Raw genomic sequence first — 23,183 nt, forward strand, 5'->3', positions numbered from 1 at the left:
CCATCTCAGTCTGTTACGCTGTGTACCCATTTTTCTTCACTAAATGTTGGCAGCTGCCATCTTTTCTACATGCCAGGGACTGCCCCCGCCTCATTCCTGGGACAGTCCTATTTCTCATCTGGTCTACCAGATACCTGGTTGACTGGTGAGTTACCTACCACTATATAAACTCCTATAGAATGCTTCTGAAATGCAACAAATTGCACTCACATCACCAACGACATAGGCCAGCAGGCTCTCTAGACCACAGGTATGCACTCTCCCCTCTGACAGGGGCTGCTGGTAATACCTCACCTTAAGTGATCACTCTCCTTACAGTTTTCAGAGTAGCAACCGTGTTAGTCTGTATTCGCAAAAAGAAAAGGAGTACTTGTAGCACCTTAGAGACTAACAAATTTATTTGAGCATAAGCTTTTGTGAGCTACAGCTCACTTCTCCTTACAGCGTGTATGGTAACACCCATTGTTTCATGTTCACTATATATATAAATCTCCCCACTGTATTTTCCACTGCATGCATCCGATGAAGTGAGCCGTAGCTCACGAAAGCTTATGCTCAGATAAATTTGTTAGTCTCTAAGGTGCCACAAGTACTCCTTTTCTTTCTGCTCTCCAGTTCAGTATGGAATAAGACTGGCTACAGAACCAGTGCTGGAGGATTTGATCTCCCATCTATTTGCTTTGAACAAGAACAGCTTTGCAAATGACCTAGCAGTTTGACTGCTAGAGGGAATGTCTGTTTGCATAGTAAGATGTAGACACATGCAGCAAGGGAGCATACAGGTGCACACTAGTCTTCAGGCAGAGAGAAGGCTGCTGCCATGTCACCTTGCAATCCCATCAGCACATAAGAGTTAAGCAAGAATGGACAGGTCTAGTACTTGAAAGGGAGACCTGCAGTTAGGGGTTACAGCTGGTGACACAGGAGAGACGTTAGCAAGCCGGAGAGGGAGACACAAGAGGTATGTGCATTTAGGGTTCAATGGGGAAAGAGAAGGAGAGAGACAGGCATCTGACGGGGCAGGAAGGGAGCACACAACCACCATGGCAGGGGCCTGAAGGGAAGACGCAGGAATCCGACAGGCGGATGTTAGCAGGTGGTGGAAGTGGTGGGACACAAGGAATTACTGGGGGTAAAGGAATTGCCGGGGGCGGGGGGGAGAGGGAGCACCATGGGATCATGAGGTCTCAGGAGGATGTTAGCAAGAAAGGGAAGTAGCAGTGGAGAGGGACGTTAGCGACAAGGGGACACACTGGGGGAAGGGGGACCCCAAGGGCTCAGACAGTCTGACAGGGGAGTTTGCAGGTGGGGGGGGATAAGACTGGGAGGCACTCAGGGGGCAGAGTTACCGGGGGGCGAGGGAGCACAGCACCAGCAGGGGTGGGGACCTATGGGGGAGACACCACCAGGGCCTGAGGGGAAGGGGCCAGCCGGGAAGGGGGGGGGGGGGAGAGGACTGGTGGGGGGGAGACACACCAAGGATCATGGTGTCTGACGGGGGTGGAAGCAGAGGGAATGGGGTGGGTGGGGGGACATGATGGGAGGCACTCGGGGGTAGCGAGAGCTCCTGGGGGGGCCTGGCGGGGGGGACCCCACCGGCCGTCGGGGGAGGGGGCCGGCGGGGGGGCTGAGGGGCCGGGCTCTGAAAGGCGGCGGCGGGGGGGGGCTTACCGGAAGCGGAACCAGCCGGAGCGCGCGGGCCCCTCACCCCCAAACCCCAGCAACGAGGCGGCCGGAAACGGCGGGAGCCCGGCGGGCGGTAGCGGAAGTGACGCTTCGGAGAGCGCCTCGGCGCGCGGCAGGTCGGGAAGCGCGCTGTCGCCGTCCCCTCAGGGGGCGGGGCGGGGCGGGACTAGCCGCTCCGGGGGGGCAGGGGATGGGAGAGGAGCGTAGGTTGGTCGGTGTGTGACCCCCCCGGGGAGCAGAGGAGGGGGGGCAGTGTGCTCGGGGGGGGGGGATGGGAGAGGAGCGTAGGTTGGTCGGTGTGTGCCCCCCAGGGGAGCAGAGGAGGGGGGGCAGTGTGCTCGGGGGGGGGGATGGGAGAGGAGCGTAGGTTGGTCGGTGTGTGACCCCCAGGGGAGCAGAGGAGGGGGGGCAGTGTGCTCGGGGGGGGGATGGGAGAGGAGCGTAGGTTGGTCGGTGTGTGACCCCCAGGGGAGCAGAGGAGGGGGGGCAGTGTGCTCGGGGCGGGGATGGGAGAGGAGCGTAGGTTGGTCGGTGTGTGCCCCCCAGGGGAGCAGAGGAGGGGGGGCAGTGTGCTCGGGGGGGGGGATGGGAGAGGAGCGTAGGTTGGTCGGTGTGTGCCCCCCAGGGGAGCAGAGGAGGGGGGGCAGTGTGCTCGGGGGAGGGGGATGGGAGAGGAGCGTAGGTTGGTCGGTGTGTGCCCCCCAGGGGAGCAGAGGAGGGGGGGCAGTGTGCTCGGGGGGGGGGATGGGAGAGGAGCGTAGGTTGGTCGGTGTGTGACCCCCAGGGGAGCAGAGGAGGGGGGGCAGTGTGCTCGGGGGGGGGGATGGGAGAGGAGCGTAGGTTGGTCGGTGTGTGCCCCCCAGGGGAGCAGAGGAGGGGCGGGGCAGTGTGCTGGGGGGGGGGGATGGGAGAGGAGCATAGGTTGGTCGGTGTGTGCCCCCCAGGGGAGCAGAGGAGGGGCGGGGCAGTGTGCTCGGGGGTGGGGATGGGAGAGGAGCGTAGGTTGGTCGGTGTGTGCCCCCCAGGGGAGCAGAGGAGGGCGGGCAGTGTGCTCGGGGGGGGGGGGATGGGAGAGGAGTGTAGGTTGGTCGGTGTGTGCCCCCCAGGGGAGCAGAGGAGGGGCGGGGCAGTGTGCTCGGGGGATGGGAGAGGAGCGTAGGTTGGTCGATGTGTGCCCCCCCGGGGAGCAGAGGAGGGGGGGCAGTGTGCTGGGGCGGGGGATGGGAGAGGAGCGTAGGTTGGTCGGTGTGTGCCCCCCCGGGGAGCAGAGGGGGGGGGCAGTGTGCTCGGGGGTGGGGATGGGAGAGGAGCGTAGGTTGGTCGGTGTGTGACCCCCAGGGGAGCAGAGGAGGGGGGGCAGTGTGCTCGGGGGATGGGAGAGGAGCGTAGGTTGGTCGGTGTGTGCCCCCCCGGGGAGCAGAGGGGGGGGCAGTGTGCTCGGGGGTGGGGATGGGAGATGAGCGTAGGTTGGTCAGTGTGTGCCTCCCCCCGGCCCCGGGGATCAGAGGAGGGGCGGTGTGCTGGGGGAGGGGCTCCGAGTAGGTTGGTTGCAACCTCCAAACTCGCTTTAAAAATCGCTTCCCCCCCCCACGCGCCCCCGAGAGAGGGTGGCACGAAAGACCAAACTGCGAACGGAAGGGAGCGAGCCGCGGGCAGCCGTGTTCGGTGCCCGGTGCGATGCAGCCCAGCCCGGGCGAGGGAGACCATGAGCACCGACATACGCAGAAAAAACAACCGGAGCCCTTGTGGCACCTTAGAGACTAGCATATGTATTTGAGCATCCACTTTCCTGAGCTACAGCTCACTGCATCGGATGCCTGCAGTGGAAAATACACCGGGCATCACATTATGCTGTCGAGCTAGCTAGCTGTCACAGGCAAGATTGAGCAGTTCTACCAGCAAAAAGGAAAGGCGGACTTGTGGCACCTTAGAGACTAACACATTTATTTGAGCATCAACTTTCGTGGATCTGATGAAGTGAGCTGTAGCTCGCGAAAGCTTATGCTCTAATAAATTGGTTAGTCTCTAAGGTGCCACCAGTCCTCCTGTTCTTTTTGCGGATACAGACTAACAGGGCTGCTACTCTGAAACCAGTTCTACCAGGATAGCCCCCATGTGGATACTTTTAGTTTGGTATAAGCATGGCTTTTTTTTTTTTTTTCTTCTCCATTTATCTTCAGCCCCTTCCCCAGTGACATAAACTAAACCAAAAGAAGGCATTCATCCTAGAAGAAGAGTGTCCACACAGGAGGTGAGACCAGAATGACTTGTGTTGGTGTAAGTCTTATCTTATACCAGTATACATTTGAGTGTAGAGAAGCCTTTAGCTGGGTGTGTACTTTGGAAGAGGGACTTTATCTTCTTGTTTTCATATTTGTCTGCAAAGGACTTATCATTTGGATGCTATACAAGTCACACAGCTGGTTGAGATTTTTCAGCTTTGTTCAAAATCAAAATGTGTTGGAAAAACAGTTCAGTTTTGACATATTTAACCCCCCCCCCAAAAAAAAAAAATAGTTTTGTTTGGTTGAAAAATCTAAATTTTTCACCACAAATTTATTTTTCAACATGCTTTAATAAATTATCCTGCTCTCTCCAGTTGGGAGTGGGCCAGCCCTGCTGCTTTTCAGAAACCCACTTCTACTGAAACTTCCTTAAAATATATTTCAGCTGGAGGGGTTGGTGAAAATGAGGGAAACTTGCAGAGCACCTGGCCCCTTCTATGAAGCTTGCTGAGGCAGCATGGCCTGGTACATATAGGATGCCACATTGGGATTCGGTTTGCCCAGCAAACTTTTAAATCAAATCAAACTGAAAAAATTCAGTCAGCTGCAGAAAACTGTGTGTTTACCTTTATCGCAGTGATAAGGGTACTTGCCTGATATATGGAAAAGCCAGGGCTGAATCCCTACTCTTGCAGTGGGACTTGAACTCAAATCTTCCCCTATGTAGGTGAGCAGCCCAACCACCAGGCTGTAGCCTAGTCATCTTCTCAAGCTCTCTTGTTGAAGGTCTTCCACTTTCTATAAAAATATAATTTGTCATTGGGCCAGAGAGAACAAACAACTGTTCAGCTTGGTGATTAAGGCACTCACCTGGGAGGTAGGAGATGTGGATTCAAATCTTCTGCCTGCCTGATTCAGAAGAGGGATTTGCTGTTTGTTCAAATCATGATGGTGCTTTCTGCAGTGAGAATCCAAGAGACCATTCTGTTTGTAACTTTGTTTGCTGAGCAGTTGAAATTAACCATTTATAATTGAAATAAAGTAAATTTTATAGGCCTGGTGTTGAGTTATTTTTCTGCACTTGGGGCAGGAACGGTGTGTGGGTGGAGGGAGTTTAAGGTAGATTGAAGCCACTTTGGCATTCCCTGTATTCTGTGGCTGTGCCTGGCCTGACTCATGGTGTAAGTCAGAGCAACCGTGGGGCTGTCCTGACTTATACTCTGCTTCCTATGGGCCAGTGCGGTGCACTCTGCCTACACCCCTTTTCTCCTTCCTATGCTGTGGGCTAATGGTAGAGCTGTTGTAGAGCCCTTATCTCTGTTCTGAATCAAATACAGTGGCCCTCTGTCTGGAGGGTGTTTTCAGTGCAGGGGTGGGTGGGACATTTATGCCCACTTCAAGGCACTTTTACACTGCCAGAATGACATAAAGAGGCCATAGTGTAAGTGGGAATCAGGCCCTGTTTTTTAAAATTAGTTTGCAAGGCAATGTGATTCAAACCTTTTCAATGTAAGGCCATGCCCTTTATATTAGCCAATAAGAGGGAGGCATGGGAGAGGCAGCTGCTCCAGTGGGCTGATATAATGTCTATAAATACAAGGGAAGAAAGCATGCACTTTCCGGTTATGTGGTCTCCATTGGAACTCTCTGTAGTTGGGTCCAAACTTTTCATTTCTGTGTCACTTGCTTTTGCAGTTTTCTTTTTCTTCACCTTCTTCCCGTTCTCCCAGAAAAAAAAAGAGCCACCAGGTTAGTGGAGTTTGATATTTGCAGACTGATGAGTAATTTGTTGCTGAAACACTTAGGATCAGATTGGTACACTCTTGCTTGCACCTGGTAGTGCTTTATTCCCCAGGTATCATCTGGTTGATTATAATGGGGCTGCTGATGGGATAGGAAGCTACCCAAAGTGAGCAAGGACATCACAATCTAGCCCTTCTTTAACAAGTGAATGGAAACTGAGCATGCACACGGTACGGGGTTGAATACATCTGGGATGGGGAAAGGCTGGGGATTTGAAGAGGATTTGGATGGAGTGGGTCTGGGTGTATGTTGGGGGGATGGTTGGAGCCAGTGGGCATGTTGGTGCTGAGAACCCCAAATAATGGGGGTGGGGGAAATGATTCATTAAAAGATTTTAATTGAAACGTATTTCAGAGTAACAGCTGTGTTAGTCTGTATTCGCAAAAAGAAAAGGAGTACTTGTGGCACCTTAGAGACTAACCAATTTATTTGAGCATAAGCTTTGGTGAGCTACAGCTCACTTCATCGGATGCATAGGTTTAACAGATTTGTTTGGGCATAAGCTTTCGTGGGTAAAAACTCCACTTCTTCAGATGCATCGAGTGAAAATTACAGATGCAGGCAGTATATTTACCTTACCCTTCTCTTCATGTGTTAGTATATATATGCCTGCAACTCTAATTTTCACTCCATGCATCTGGAGAAGAATGTTTTTTTACCCATGAAAGCTTAGGCCCAAATAAATCTGTTAGTCTTCAAGGTGCCACCGGACTCCTCGTTGTTTTTGTGGATACAGACTAACACGGCTACCCCCTGATAGCGAGGTTTGTTGAAGTTGGATGGAGGAGCAGGAATTACAGCAGAGGGTAGGAGACAGTGGCACTTTAGTGGATGAGCAGGGAGAGATGTTGTAGTGGGAATATCAGGTGGAGGGTTTGGGGATTTCAGCAAATGGAAAGGTACAGGTGTGGGAAATACCTATTATTATTTATTGAGCTTGAGCACTGACAATGTACTTGGTGTTTGACAAAGCAATAACGAGTCAGTGAGTTTGCTGTTCCTTTGGCCTTTCCCTTCCTAGATACCAGGACCTATCATGCCACCAAACCAGCAGTGATAAATGCTTTACAAATGAGTGCCATCAAATCATAGTGATAAAGAGGGGTCTGGTCTTGTGTACATCCCTTGAAATCTGGCTGGATAACTCAGCTGGTCCTGTGTTAGCACACTCTCTCCCACTGGTTTCAGAGTAGCAGCCGTGTTAGTCTGTATTCACAAAAAGAAAAGGAGGACTTGTGGCACCTTAGAGACTAACAAATTTATTTGAGCATAAGCTTTCGTGAGCTATAGCTCACACTCAGTTATGAGCCCAGCCATGGCAAGTTGGGTGCAAGGCTGGGTTTTTTCATCTGACCTAGGTACAGGAGTTGGCCCCTTCCCAGGAATGAAAGCTGTCTAGCACAACTACTTAGTATGTGAATCCCAGGAATCATGCCACCATGCAGATGCTGGTGAGTTCTAGGCCACTCTGCTCAAGGAGTTTTTGTCAGGCTTCTAAGACTAATCATCTTGGCATTCTTCCAGTGGGCAGTGGTGGAAGACCTGAAATATTTCAGCCCAAACGTGAAACCTCTTTGGATTTCAGGTATTGAGGTTTTTCATTAAATATCAAAATTCCCTGCAGAAAGCCAGCACTTTTCATGAAATTTTTTTAATTAAAGCCCCAATTTTCCATCAAAGAACAGTTTAAATGGAAAACTTTCAACCAGCCCCAGTGCTTCAGCTCGGAGCATGAAGGGAGCTCAGAGAAAATCTGGCTGATGGCATCGACTTAATAAAGAAGGGTTATAAATGCAAACCAGCAGGTTTTACAAGCTGCAGAGCTCCCTCAACTAACCATACTTCTCTTCCTTGAGAGACAACCAAGACAGTTGACAAGGGGAATGTTTGTGATGATTAAAGCCAAGCCCTCAATTTGCAGTTCATGAATGTTAGCCAATTAATTTAACTTTCCTCTGTTTATTAACTGTTGCCAACTGATCATTATTTTGGTTGGTTTGATAACAGGGGCATTTATTCATAATTGTCCAACTAGTTGTTTCATGCAAATCCTGTGTCCATCACAACACAGGCTTTCATTGTGTTACTGCTGCACTCCTGCCCTATTCATTGGCCAAGCTGGATGCGAGAGAGGAGTCTTGTGGTTAAAGCACTAGACAAATTCAGGCTAGAAGTAAGGCTCCTTTTTTTCAAGAGTGAAGACAATTGATCACTGAGACAACTTACCAAGGGCTATGGTGGATTCTCCTCAACTGGAAATTTTTAAATCAAGATTGGATTTTTTTTCTAAAAATATGCACTAGTTGGAACAGGACTTAATCGAGGGAAGTCCTGTGGTCTGTGATATGCAGGAGGTCAGACTAGATGATCACAGTAGTCCCTTCTGGCTTTAAATTCTATGAATTGTGACTCGGGAGACCTGGCTTGCCATATGCACTCCATCTGATCTCAGGTAAGTCACACAGACCTTGATTCAGCCACCTACTTAAGCATGTGAGAAGTCCCACTGAAGTCATGGAAATGATGCACATACTTAGCTATCTTCCTGAATCACAAGCTCGTTCTCCGTGTCTCAGTTTCCCCATCTGTAAAATAGGGAAATAGCACGCTCTTTGGGGCAGAGACCGTCTCTTACAAAGTGTATGTCCAGCACCTCGCACTGCAGGGCTCTGATTTCATAAGGAGCTTCAGCTAGAATTCATGTAATAGCAGCAGTGAATGTGGGAAGGATGCAACATGTATTTTTAAATCGCTTAGTAGATCAGGAGTAAAGAGAAAAGGTCACAAGCAGGACACGTGGTGCCTGTCTACCAAAAAATCAAATGTTTTCTGTGTGCATCAAGTTAAATTACTTATTTTAAAATACATTTAAATTTTGTGTAAATACACTATTTTTTTTTTGCAATAAGTTATTTTTATAATCTCTGCTGAACAAGTTCCCCCACCCACATTCGTCATAGACCATCCATCCCAGGCACCAGATTATGCTCAGTGACAGTGGGTGTCAGTTCAGAGCAAGTCTATAGATAGCCCTCAGCGGATCTGCACAGTGGTTAACCACAGACAAATAAGGGTTAGAACGAGGCAGGAATCATTCACTGCACACGCGCCCCCCCCCCCACCTTGTTCAGTGTGTGCCTTGTGAGACAGATTCTGCAGGAACAACAGTGTGTGATCATGCATCTCACAGGTTGGGGCTCCCCCCAGTTCTTATCTCTTCTCCCCAACTCTGCTGTTTTCACCAGGACAGTCCTGGGGTTTAAAACACCCACCCTTGGAAGCTGCTGCCCCAGCCCATGTAGCAGGAGGGGATGGGGATGCTTCCATCCCTGCCAGGAATAGTGCTAGCAGCTAAAGCTATGCCACTCCATAGCTCCCCTTACAACACCCAGCAGCCCTAAGGATATGCTCATGACATAGTCTAAGGCCTACACTAATTGTTTCCATGGAGCGGAGGGGCTGCTGCTACAGAATGGCTCACTGTCCCTTCAGTCTACTCACACCCCTTCCTGCTTCCCTCGCTCACCCACTGACTCCCCCGTTACCCAACTCTTCCTCCTCTCCCACCCCACCTTCCCAAGCCAACAGATTCCCCTCCCATCAGAGCAACCCCTGCTCCCACCCACTCCCAGCTGCCCCACACCATCTCCCTCTGCCTCCCCAGAGTCTGTGGAAAACTGTCCCAGACAACACTGGCAATTACAACAACCTTTCCCCCTTCTCAGGGGAGCCAAAAATCTAGCCCTCCATCTTCCTTTAATACATGGCAGCTGGGCCCTGTAGCTTAATGAGCCCCAGCTGCATCTGAGCTCCATCCACTTAACCCTTTGCCGGCTTGTTTCCTTATCCCTGTAGACCCAGCAGGAAAGGAGGTTGTGGGCAGTGGCCCTGCATGAATTACCCCAGACATGCTTTCTAAGGATTTCTTAGGCTCGGAATGGGAAATAAACACTGCCATAAGGTAGCTGAAGACTGTAGCGTACTGTAATGCTGGAGGAGCAGGGAAAGTGTCTTGAAGAACCCTCTCCTTCTTCAAATTGCTCCTTAAAACGTTTGGGTTGCTGCAACAGCTGGTTCACCTTTGGAAGGTTTCCTTCACAACTGTAGGGAGCTAGAGGCTTTGGCCAATATTTTTTTAAGTGGTCACTGATTAGTGTTCCTCAGTTTTTCAGGGACCAACCTGAGACACCTGGGCCCAGATCCTCAAAGGTATGCAGGCTCCTTACTTCCATTGAAATCAATGCCTAAATGCCCATCAGGATCTTGGCCCTAGAGGCCTGCTCTTCAGAGATGCTAAGAACCCGCAGTTCCTAAGGACTTAATGTAGTGTGGCAGCCAGAATTGGACTCCATCTGCGCCACTTGCCACACTGGGACCGGAAGGAGTACGGTGCCCGGGGAAGCAGCCAAGTGTGCTGGATAGGGTGACCAGATAGAAAGTGTGAAAGTCGGGACAGGGGGGTGGGAGGTAATAGGTGCCTATGTAAGAAAAAAGTATAAAATCGGGACATCTGGTCACCCTAGTGCTGGAGCAGAGGGATCTCAGGGGAGCTGGCGGAAAAGTAGAGCTGGCGCAGCCCGCGTGGCTATGGAAATTGGGAGACTATGGGACAAAATTGAGAGGTAGCTAAAAAAAAAAATCCTCTCCCTGGTTAGCTGCCTCCTGATGCAGCATCCCATCCGTCCTCACCGGGAGGGGGTCGGCCCCCAGGCCATGGAGATGGCCTAACCTGTGAACAGAGAAATGGTTGCCTGGGCTTTCCAGTGACATCACAATGACCGAGTTCTGCGCTAGCGGCCCATGGAGGAGAGCAGGCCCTATAGCAGCAACTGGACTGAGGGCTGTTGGGGAGGCCTCCGCCTTGGCTGAGAGAATCTAGCCCCATGCTAGTTAGGGGGCTTGACTTGAGAGCTCTCCTTGGTGACTGGCCCAAACGCCCACTGAATATGGAGATTTGGCAGGGTAGAGAATTAGGTAAGCCCTAGACCAGGGGTTCTCAACATTTTCCTTTCTGAGCCCCCCCCCCCCCCCCCACTTCCAATCTACTGTAAAACCTCCACGGCTCCCCTGTGCTGGTTTTCTGCCTGTAAAAGCCAGGGCCGGCGTTAGGGGGTAGCAAGCAGGGCAATGGCCCAGGGCCCCACACCATAGCAGGCCCCGCAAAGCCAAGTTGTTCCAGCTTCAACTTCGGCCCCAGGTGGCAGAGCTCAGGGGCCCAGCCTTCAGCTCTGCACCGCAGGGCTCGGGCTCCAGTGAGCCTAACACTGCCTCTGCTTGGTGGACCCCCTGAAACCTGCTTGCAGCCCCCCCCCCCCCAGGAGGCCCTGGACCCCTGGTTTAGAACTGCTGCCCTAGACCATGTCTGTGGCACTGATGTACACACACACCCCCTACCCGCAATCCCATTTTTGAGACTCCATGTAGAACCCTTCACAGGGTCAGGATCTGCATAGGGAGTGGGGGCAGCTCCGATCTGACACTGGGGGCAGGGCTGACAATTGTTGCCACCACACTGGCCCCTATGGAGATCCCCAAGGAAAGGGGAAATACCCCCCCACCGCCAGGTGTCCACAGTGGGGAACTCCCCTCACCATTTAAGGGAGGTCCCAAAGGGAGCTATAGCTAGAGGAAGTCAGTGGAGCCATGCTTCTAGGGAATGGGATGGGAGGCATCAGGAACCCAGAGACATAAGGGCTTTTGGGTTTATAGCCCTTGTCTTCTGTGGATCCTGTGGAGTCCGGTGGATTTGGGGGTTGGACCCACAGTCCATTCTGATGAGGCATAACTTGCATCCCTTGTTGGAACAATTGCGGAGATATACACCACTACGGGATCTTTGCTAAGGTTTTCTCCCCAGTAGATGCATATCGTTTCTAGGATTCTGTGCGAGTTATTGCTGCCCTAAGCTAATTCACTTTATGGTTGACTGCGTGGCCCTGCATTAGCCACTAATCCGCCTTCGCGTCCTCTCTTGCAATAACATCATTGCTTTTGTAGCTTTATTGCTTGGGCTACAGTGTATCAAATGCAAGTGCCTCACCCATCCCGCCCCAAATTGTATATTCTTGCAAAGTGTAAAGGAAATGTCAAAGGTTCCAATGACCGTGGTAACTGTGCTAAAATTATATAGAACCGTACCCAAAACATTCAGGTACTGAATACTATTTTCTTGCAAAAAGAAAAGGAGGACTTGTGGCACCTTAGAGACTAACCAGTTTATTTGAGCATGAGCTTTCGTGAGCTACAGCTCACTTCATCAGATACATACCGTGGAAACTGCAGTTACTTTTCCAATCCCTGTTGTTGGTTGTTTTGCTGGAAGGTATTCATGGCTGCCATCAAGTGGGTCATTGATCTCTATGGACAGTCACAGACCAGGTTAAAGCTGATGGGTGTAATAATGACCCTTCATTTGGGCCAACTGGAAGAAGCAGTTAAATACCTCTTTGTGTAGTGATAGCTGAAACAAAAGGAGGCTACCGCTCAAAGCATGGTGCCAGAATGGCAAAGCTAAGAAGTTCTAATCTAAGCCATGTGAGCTGAGGGGTTTCCCTGGAATTGATTGCGTACACTGGGGATAGGGGATTGATTGGTTGCAACCGTGTGTGAATAAGGCAGAAAGTTGCAAGACAGGAGGTGAAGTAGTCATGACTCATGAAGAAGCAGAGGGACAGATCTCCTTGGGGCACAGGACTGGTGGGGGAGGCAGGCTTGGGCATTGTGAGCAAAGAAACTGCCTGCTGTTTTTGTCTGCTGTTTTTTTTCAAGGGCTATGCGTACATACTTTGTACGTAAACAGGATTGCGTCAAAGAATACTCATATCATCACTTTCTCCTCCTAAGGGAGACAACCCTAAATATGGGCTAAACAAAGGAGCAACATTATTATATGTAAAAAGAAAAGGAGTACTACTCCTTTTCTTTTTGCGAATACAGACTAACACGGCTGTTACTCTGAAAACTATTATATGTGTTATGGTTGCACCTAGCGGCCAGTGTGCAGCCCATGGGGCTAGCCTGCTAGATAAAGATAAAGGCCCACTGGAAATTAGACCCTATACTACTGAGAATGGAAAGGCTGATAAATTGGCCCAAGAGGGTGCCTGATCAGGGGAATTCTGGAGGGGAAAAGACCAAGAGTATTCCATCATTACTCTTGGTCCCAAGTGCCCAATTGCCGCAACTAAGATTGTAAATATTGACATACTTGACTTAAAAAGAAATGCAAAAATTGGACAAGGACATAGTGAGGGTAATCCAGGAGCTTTCCACAGCAGAAGGAGAATGATCATTAACATTAAACCCTTTACACAGGAGATATAGACAGCATTTACAAGTAGTGGACGGAATCCTCATGTACACAGGAGGTCCTTTTCCTGTGTGGGTGGTTCCAACTCACCTGAGGAAGGAAATAATGTACATGGTTCATGACACTCCCACAAGAGGACACCAGGGAGTGGATAAAACAGTCCAACGCCTCCTGACTGCCACTTCTTAGGTTGGATGTACAACAGTATTGTGACAACTGTTTGGCTTGTGCCCAAGCCAGCTCTACTCCATCCAAAAGAAATGCACCTTTGCAATCTCAGGTGTATAAAAGTCCATGGATGGCTCTGCAGATTGATTTTATAGTCCTTTACTAAGGAACCAGAGCAGCAATGAATATCTCTTGGTGGTTGTCGATCCTTTTTCAAAGTGGGTAGAGGCATTTCCTCTAAAAGCCATAACCAAGGTCCTGGTAGAACAAGTCTTTTCTCAATGTGGTGCTGGGTGCTGTAAAGACACATAGGAACAGCCCTTGTCCCCAAAGAGTTTAAGCAAAGGATGGGTATTGTCTCCATTTGAACCAATGGAAAGCTGAGGTAGAGACAGGTCTAGCATCCTTGCAAAGCCAGCAGGATTGTATGCCCTGCCCTTACAATGAAGAAGAGTTGTGTGTTGTGTGCTGTTGATCATGGGATAGAACAGAGGGGATTGACCCCAAATACCCACAACTTCCTGAGTGATGAATGGGTATCCCACACTGCACAGTGACAATTTCCCACAAGGCCATGTGCCCAAAGGATGCTGGGGTGTCTATCCACAGTCACAGTCCTTTGTTTTCGGGTTTTATTTTGTTTAAAATGTCGCCAGAATTTATCAGTATTTATTACAAAAATTTTACAATGGGTGAAAATCGGTGCAAAGAATTAACTTCATGGTTTTCTGAGTAAATATTTCAGCCACACTATCAGAGGCTCGTTCACCTGCACATCCACCAATGTGATTTATGCCATCATGTGCCAGCAATGCCCCTCTGCCATGTACATTGGTCAAACTGGACAGTCTCTACGTAAAAGAATAAATGGACACAAATCAGATGTCAAGAATTATAACATTCATAAACCAGTCGGAGAACACTTCAATCTCTCTGGTCACGCAATCACAGACATGAAGGTCGCTATCTTAAAACAAAAAAACTTCAAATCCAGACTCCAGCGAGAAACTGCTGAATTGGAATTCATTTGCAAATTGGATACTATTAATTTAGGCTTAAATAGAGACTGGGAGTGGCTAAGTCATTATGCAAGGTAGCCTATTTCCTCTTGTTTTTTCCTACCCCCCCCCCCAAGATGTTCTGGTTTAACTTGGATTTAAACTTGGAGAATGGTCAGTTTGGATGAGCTATTACCAGCAGGAGAGTGAGTTTGTGTGTGTATGGGGGTGGGTTTTTGGAGGGGGGTGAGGGAGTGAGAGAACCTGGATTTGTGCAGGAAATGGCCTAACTTCATTATCATGCACATTGTGTAAAGAGTTGTCACTTTGGATGGGCTATCACCAGCAGGAGAGTGAATTTGTGGGGGGGGGTGGAGGGTGAGAAAACCTGGATTTGTGCTGGAAATGGCCTAACCTGAAGATTACTTTAGATAAGCTATTACCAGCAGGACAGTGGAGTGGGAGGAGGTATTGTTTCATATTCTCTGTGTATATATAAAGTCTGCTGCAGTTTCCACGGTATGCATCTGATGAAGTGAGCTGTAGCTCACGAAAGCTCATGCTCAAATAAATTGGTTAGTCTCTAAGGTGCCACAAGTACTCCTTTTCTTTTTGAGTAAATATTGAGGTTAATATTTGGGGACAGGAGGATGACCTGGGCCACCAATTTACTGAGCCACTCTCTCTCCTTCTGGAGCAGAGCGCTGGTTCTGGGGAGTTCCCCTCTTCCAAAATTCTGGTAAAACCTGAACAATGTAAAACCCAGGACATTTTCCATGAAAACTGGTAAAAAGGGCCTTACTGACAGTGCCCCACGCTTCAGCCAGTGCAACCTGATGCTGCATGGACAGAGCACACACTGACTGCGCACGCTTTCTGCTGAAAGAGCTTGGTCGGAGCAAAGACTGAGCTCTTTTGGCAGACAGTGTGCACAGATGGTGCATCATGTCCATGTGGCACCTTTGTACCAGTATAATCTCCTCTGTAAAGCGCTCGGAGAGCGACTGAGGAAAAATGCTATAGAAGAGCTAGGTATTGTTATCACTGTTAGGAGAACTGCATCCATCACTAGGGGTTGTGTTACTATAATTATCAAAGTATAAAATCACACCCTCCCCAATCAAAATGATTAAACTGGTACAACATCTGCATATACTGCGGGCCCCAGAGCTTTCATTTGCAGATGGCTTCCTGGTGGGGGCATTACTAACTCCAGCACCACTCCTCAAATCGGGGTCCCCAAAGTGGGCAGGCGGCATTAATGGTTTCGGCTCAGCTTCTTCCTGGAAGATGTTGATGTAACTGAAAGCTGGTGACCTCCAGAGTTCCACTGAGATCAACAGTGAGAAAGGGCATGGAGAAAGGACAACCGCTTGTCACACCAGGAGGATTCAGTGTAGGGACAGGCTGAGAGGATCACGTTGAAGTTAATAACAGGGTGGAGCACACAGGGCACAGGAGTTTTATTTTACTGCAGTTATATAGGCCCAGCTTTGCCAAAGTGCTCTCTGATTTGGGTGCCTGATCTGACACACCGAAGAATGACACGTCACACTTTTATGGAGGAGGCTACGTGGTCTAGTGGTTAGGGCACTGGACTTGGACTCAGGAGACCTCCTTGGACTCAGGCTCTGCCACTGATCCGGTGCATAACCTCAGGCAAGTCACGGCCCCACTCTGTGCCTCAGTTTCCCCTCCCACCCTTTGTCTTTCATGTTAGTTTAGATTATAAGGTCTTCAGGCAGCGAGGCAGTATGACCTAGTGAATAGAGTGCTGGACTATAGTGCACAGATACCACAGTGTTGAACACGCCATGCAAACTTATATAGACTAGAACAGGCTGGGACTCAAATGACCTAGGTTCTATTCCCAGCTCTGCCACTGACCTTCCAGGTGATCTTGGACAAGTGACTTGCCCTCTTTGTGCCTTATTATTATTCAGGGCAGGGACTGTCTCTTCCTAGGTATTTGTACAGCGCTAAGCACAATGTGACCCTGGTTTTTGTTCAGAGCCTCTCTCTGCTCCTGTAACACAAAGAATAATTGCCACCATTTATGATGCTGGATTTCTTTTCTTTAAAACTCACCCCAGGATGAACATAGGCAAGTCAGTTTCTCTTCTGTTTCTAGGCAGCTACATGGGCTGGTTCTGGGGCCCTGGGACAATAATCATGCTAGCACCTAGCTCTTATCTAGGGTTTTCCATCAGTAGATGAATGGAGACCCTAAACATGCTAAAATGGTTTGGGTCCAGATGCTGCAGGGAAATGTTCTAAAATGTTTTTACTGGAAAAATATGAAAGAAATCTATTAATATTAGAGTTTCTTTTCTTTTCTTTTCTTTTTAACCAAAACCTCCATGTGGGACTTAAGCCACCAGAGAATGTTTCTTTAAATGTGCCTCTGAGCCTAACTCTTAGTTACCCTAAAGTCACTTTACACCTCTCTGATGATGTGAAGGGGCCTTAAAATGAACATAAATGTAATTTATACTCACCTGATAATTAATAATACATAACTCTTATGGTGTTTTTCATCCATATTGGAGCTTTATAAAGGGGGTCCATATCATTCTCCTCGTTTTACAGATGGGGAAACTGAGGCACTGGGTGGTGAAATGACTTGCCCAAGTTCACCCAGCATGTTAGTGGCAGAGTGTAAGGCCCTGTACACTGCCAAAGCAGTATAAAATGGCCTTACCATAGCTGAGAATTAGGCCCATGATGTTTGTATTTGCAAAAACTGTTGAACTTTCGGACCTTGGACTCAGCAGCATATTTGGAGAACAGGTCGCTTTGATCAGATACTTCTGCTAGCTGACCAGCTGGTGTGTGCCGCTGCTCAGTCACTAGGGACATCTGAGAAAAAACCCTCAGAGGCACAGAATTAGCTTTTCCCTTCTGATTGTACTTTGGAATTTTGCAAATCTAAATTTCAGCTCCTACCATGTGGTTTTGTTACTTTGCAGGGATGTGTCTGTAGGTCGGTGGTGTGTACAATCAGAACAACTAAACAAACAAACAAAAAAAACCCAAAAACCTGTTGAAAAGGCCCCAAAGCAGCAATTCCCAGCTGCTCTGCCAAAGTCTGTATCCGTTGGTCCCTCAGTCACACACCGTGACAACTCGTTGTGTGCATCCAGATTTAGGTGCGGCTGACGCTGCACAGAGTATAATTTACAGTATGACATTTTGGCTTGTCGTTTACCGAGTGGTGGTGCTTTGAAAGGAGATAGCCGCGACTGCAAGAAACTGTCCTGGTCCCAGAGACTGTGTGGGAATCGGGTAGGCAGGAGGTGCCTGGGAAGGGGCTCTCCTTCATCAATCTATATATTATTTTTATATTCCAGCTAAGAAAATGTCGCCGCCACCAGAAAAACATGAGCGCACACACAGTCTGGGGACTGGGAAAGCCATTGCTGTGTTGACCTCAGGAGGAGACGCACAGGGTAAGGAGATAAGCAGCACTGTTTGTGTTTGGAGTCTGTCTGTTTGAATCAATGGGCATGATTTTCAAAAGAGACTAGAGGTTCTGGTTGCTTCAGTTTTGGGAGAGCCCAGCGGGAGAACGCTGGAGATTTTCAAGAAATGCTGAGCACTCGCCCACATTGCAGCAGGTCCCTTTAAGGCAATGGCTCTCAAGCTTTCCAGATGACTGTCCCCCTTTCAGGAGTCTGATTTGTCTTCCTTACCCCCAAGTTGCACCTCACTTAAAAACTACTTGCTTCCAAAATTAGACATAAAAATACAAGTGTCACAGCACACTAGTGCTGAAAAATTGCTGACTTTCTCATTTTTACCGTCTAATTATAAAATAAATCAACAGGAATATAAATATTGTACTTACATTTCAGTGCATAGTATATAGAACTGTATAAACAAGTCATTGTCTGTATGCAATTTTAGTTTGTACTGACTTGGTTAGCGCTGTTTCTGTAGCCTGGTATAAAACTAGGCACATATCTAGATGAGTTGATGTACCCCCTGGAAGACCTCTGCATACCCCCAGGAGTACATGTACCCCAGGTTGAGAACCACTGCTTTAAGGTATCTCCAGTTGGGAACTCAGAAATCCCCAGTTGTTTTTTAAAATGGTGACCAATGTGTGTGGTATAGATATGTCGGCAAGATCCTTTCGGGAAACCCAATCCTTATGTTGGCGCTTAAATGCGGTATTCCCCGAGCATCCAAAATCATGAGTTACACCTCCCAAAGTCATGAGATAGGCATAAAAATCGGGGGGGGGGGGGGGGGATTGAAGGAAACAATAAATTGTGGGTGCGTTTTCTTTGCCTTTGGGGTTTTGAGCCTTTAGGAGTCATGTTTTCAAGCTTCTCTCCATAACCCCAAAGGCTAGAAACATACTTCTTTTTTTTAAAGGAGAGCTGAGATTCTCATCATGTGACTCCGGGAGCTGGGGCTTGGAGAACATTAACTATCATGAGACTGGCAATAAAATCACAAGGTGTGATCTTGGACCAGATGCCAACCTGGCTCAGGTGACCATGAGCCCTTGTGGCTTTAACCACTACTAGGGAAGCACTGCAATGATCTGTGATGGCACCTAGAGCCTGTTATTGCTTTCATAAACCATCAGCTAAAAAATACAATAATGCCCCTCTTACAGCCTGATTTGCAAATGGGGCCTTTCATTCCAAGTGTATTGATTGCGGGGTTAGGGGTGGCTAAAACAGAGCTCTCCAAAAATCAAGCGACCCAAAATTTCATATAGATATAAACTTTAAAACAGATCATTTTTCAGAAGCCGCTATGGCAAATGTTGAGGTTTGGACACTACAGGGAAGAGAATCAGGTACCTGGATAGATACCCGTATTTATTTTAAATTGGGGAGCATCAAGTGTGACGTCCTGTGAGCTGATTGGCTGAGTGAAATATATTTCTATTACTCTTATTCTACTTCGGCTAGCCCTGCAGAACCCACATGGCTATGGGAGAGGGGCCTGAAGTCTATGCCTCTTGTGGAACCACAGCATTATTGACTAAGTCCCGACTGCAAGGCCCGATTCTGTCCTCACTTATGCTGTTGGACTCCTCTGGTGGCAAGTTTCACTGTGGATGGACTATTGTCTCCAGAATCCGTGCCTGAGCGTGAGGCCTTGCAGCTTCTTGGCTTTCAGACCCCAAGCGGGGCTGACGGGAGTACGCATTTTCAAGTGGGTAGAGCACAGGACTGGGAGTCAGGACTCCTGGGTTCTGTCCCTGACTTTCCGCGTGACGCTGGGCAAGTCGCTTCCCCTACCCCTGCCCCATTTTCCCTTTCTGCAGAAGAAAGATGATCACACTCCCCTGCCCCACAGGATCAATGTTTGTGAAGTGCTTTGATCTCCCCAGCTGGAAGATGCTTATTAGAGTGACTCTCGTGTGTGGACAGAGCAGGTCTGGAAGTAAAGAGACCCATTCCAGTCAAGCAGCACCATGGGCTCCAGTGCAGCTTGTAAGCTGCAGCCTGCATTCGGGGGCCTCGCAGAACAGCTCCACGCAGCAAAGCAAGGGCTGTGATGGCTTTTAGCAGGGTGCAGCATGGGCTGACCCTTCAATCTCCTTGCCCTGGGGGCAGCTCTTGGTTGCAGCAGGCTCTCCTGATGCTTGCAGTCAGGGAATGCAAGGAGGAGGGTTGTGTGCAGGAGCAGAGAGCTGGGCAATGCTCCCTGTGTACTCTCCTCCCCCATCATACACTCATTATGCACCCAAACTCTAGCCCACCAGAACACAACACTTTAGACTCCCCCTTTGCTTCCTTCCCTGCTTATGGCACAAACAAGGCTCTGCCATCCCTGTCTCTCCTGCTGCTGTTCGCAGGAACGGCTGCCTTGTCATGTTTCTGTAACATAAACTGTTTTACCAGGCTAGGTTGTTGGACTGTCACTCAGAACCCAAACTGGGGGGCCAGTCGGCTGCCCTTCATCAGGTCCCTACCCTTTGACCCGTCCGGCTCAGGTGATCCTACCAGGAGTGAAAGCTCCAACTGGCATAGCTTCCAGGGACAGTGAGACACACAAGCCTTCCTCTGTCCTCGCCCCAAGGTCCAGTCCATCTATTGTTCTTATTGATATCGAGGTAACCAAGGCCCCTTTGCACTAGGTGCTGTGCAGACATATCCCAGATGGCCCCTGCACTAAGAGGTGAGACAGCAGGTCTGTGCAATAAGCAGCTGGGAGAGCACCAAGGAACAGGGGTTCTCTGTGTATCTCACATACAAACCCTCATCTCAAGGCCTTTACTGTATTTGTCCTCACACACCCCTATGAGGCAGGGCAGGACCCGTATGAGGCAGGCAGGGCTATCATCCCCATTCTGCAGATGGCGGGGGGTGGGGTACAGAAGTATAGAGAGACTGACTTGCCTAAGAAGTTGGGAATTGAACCCTGGGTCTCCCAGGACCTAGGCAAGTACCCTAACCACTACACCATTCTTCCTTCCACATATGAGCTGTATCTTAAGCTCACCAGAGTCTATGACTGAAGATGTCTTTAAGCATGTCCACTATCATTTACATTAGGGGCAAAGCATCAACATATTAAAGGAAACAGAGGAAACTCCCGGAACGGCTCAGACCCGAGGTCCATCTAGCCCCGTGTCCTGTCTCTGACAGTGATCAGCACCAGATGCTGCAGAAGAAGTTGCAAGATTCCTGCAGCTATGGGATATGTTCAGAGAGTAAAGCATATACATGGTGGTGAAATTTCTTGGATGGCCGTGTGTGTGTGTGTGTGTGAAGCACAAGGCAAGGTGGTAGCGTGGAGGGTAACTGGAGGAGAATCTGGGGCTGTGGAGATAGCACGTACCATGTGCACTCATTAGGGGGGTGGTCACACATTAGTAAAGTACTGGTTGGTAATTGGTATCAATCCTGAAGGTATTTAATGGGCAGGCAGGAGCTTATCTCATGATTACAGGAATAGGTGGGAAGAACAACAGGGGAAGAGTTAAGGGGAACTTACTCTGCATTTCCATACTTGTGTCTGTTTCAAGATTTTCCCTAACTGAGAATTTTCTGGCTTTTCCACTGTTTGATTTCATTCTAAATCACAACATTCTTCTCAAGTTTGATCCCCTTAAGTTATTGATCAATATTTACAACCTAACTCCAGTTTAACAAAGTTTTTTTGGGTCTGGGAATTTCTTAAGTTTTTCATTTCAAGGGAAGTTCTTTCATACTTTCAATGTTGTTGGTTTCAACTGAATACTTTCAAAAGTGACTAGAGATTCTGGGAGCCCTATTTAAGGCACGTTAAGGGCCCAGATGCTCAGAAAGTGCTGAGTCCTCAACCCTTTGAAAGTCAGGCCCCTTTAAGGCATCTCAGGTTGTGCACCCAAAATCCCTAGTTGCTTTTGCAAATCCTTGGCTGGGTTATGTTTGTCTGTCCCTGTGTGAAGTACTACTGTGCTGTAAATCACAACAGAAGATCTGCGGCGCTCAGAAATTTCTGGGACCCTCCGCCCCCCCCCCCCCCAACCTCCCCCGGTTTATAAATTGTGCAGGAAGCTTAGGGGGGGAGGATTGGTGCCGGCAGTGCTTTGGCATTGCCTAGCCCTCTGCTCTACCTCCACTGATCTTGCAACTCTACAGAACTCCCTTCCCATGTGAGAGAGACAGCAGCTTGCAGCAGGGGGTAGAGAAGTGACACACTCATCCTCAGAGGGTAGAACAGGGCTGGGGGAATCCCCATGTCCCCTTAGCTGAGGGATGTCCTGCACTGGAGCAAGAGAAGAAAGGGGCAGGGAATAGACCTGATGGCTTTGATCTAGGATGTGCAGGTGAAGTGGGAGCTGCAGGGCTGGGGGTGATTAACTGGGCGACACCAGCCTGATGCTCCAGGAGCTGGGATACCAGCAATGCATCAGCACTGGCAGGAGCAGACTTGGCTAATGGCATCATTAGCTGGCGTGACTGTATGGGGGTCCCTCTATGGGAGAGTCAAACCATCTCCCAGCTGAATTCAGGTCTTTGGGCTCAGAGCCAGCTGATGCACAAGGGGAGAAACCGCCCTTGATGTGTAAGAAGGTAAAGATGACCATTCTCTCTCTGCCCCCTGTAAACTGAAATAGAGCCTCGCTTTTGGAAAGGGGTCCAGTCTTGATTTATCTTGAGAATCCACCACATCCCTTGCTCCAATAGTTAATCACTCTCCCTGTTAATCATTGCATTGTAATTTCTGGCGTGAATTTGTCGAGCACAAATATCTTTTCTCCTTTGTCTTCGTTCTTAATATCTCCCCCCACTGCTTTGCTATTACAGTTTGTCTGTAGGCTCTCGTCCAAGATTGCATTGTGACCGACAAACTCTCATTGTGCCTTCAGACAAGGCCGCTGTCCGCACACGGAGGGTAGCTGTGGCTGGGAATACCCCCGTGGGAGAAGGGTTGTAATCCAATCCCAAAGTACTCCTCTGTCCCAAGGAGAGGCCTCTCCTGCTGGGGTATTTTCAGCCACGCAGGCGCGCCAGGTGCCAGGGAGAACCGCAGGCACTTATGGTTAAATGTCAGCAGACCAAAAATAAAATGTGAAAATCATCTGAGGGATCAGGTGCATGAGACAGCATCATCCAGCAGTAAGGGGCTCCAGGAACACAGGAGGGCTGGGGAGGGCTAAGTTATATTAGGCAGCATTGGGAGGTTCTGCTGGGCAAAGAGATGGAGGACAATTTGGGGAGCCTAGAGCCCCCCCATGTGATACAGAGCCAGCTCCTTGCATGTTTTAACGTGGCATGGGTTTAGGGCAGAGGCTAAGCTGGCACATCAGCTGCTCTTCTGAGCCACTGCCCATGGCCCACACATGGAGTGGGAGCAAAGGTTGCAGAGGGAGCAGCAGGGTCTTGAAGAGGTCCGCTAGAGGGATCACCCCACACAGGGGATGGATCGTGATGTGTCTGTGACACAGCACAAAGCCTATCTGAGTTACTGTGTGACACAAAAAGAAAAGGAGGACTTGTGGCACCTTAGAGACTAACAAATTTATTTGAGCACAAGCTT

At 49.1% G+C, this 23,183-nt stretch overlaps 1 protein-coding gene across 3 annotated transcripts in view; it reads right to left on the reverse strand.

Moving 5' to 3' along the window:
• SENP1 (SUMO specific peptidase 1) overlaps positions 1–1,759 on the reverse strand; it is a 32,819-nt gene extending 31,060 nt beyond the window's left edge. For all 3 annotated transcript variants that reach the window (XR_013348466.1, XM_077838503.1, XM_077838502.1), the window contains exon 1: positions 1,672–1,759. The gene's annotated coding sequence lies outside the window, so the exon portion shown is untranslated. The remainder of the gene's footprint in view (positions 1–1,671) is intronic.
• Positions 1,760–23,183: the final 21,424 nt, after the last annotated feature.

The sequence above is a fragment of the Eretmochelys imbricata genome, chromosome 20, assembly GCF_965152235.1.
Source record: "Eretmochelys imbricata isolate rEreImb1 chromosome 20, rEreImb1.hap1, whole genome shotgun sequence".
Lineage (NCBI taxonomy): Eukaryota > Metazoa > Chordata > Testudines > Cheloniidae > Eretmochelys > Eretmochelys imbricata.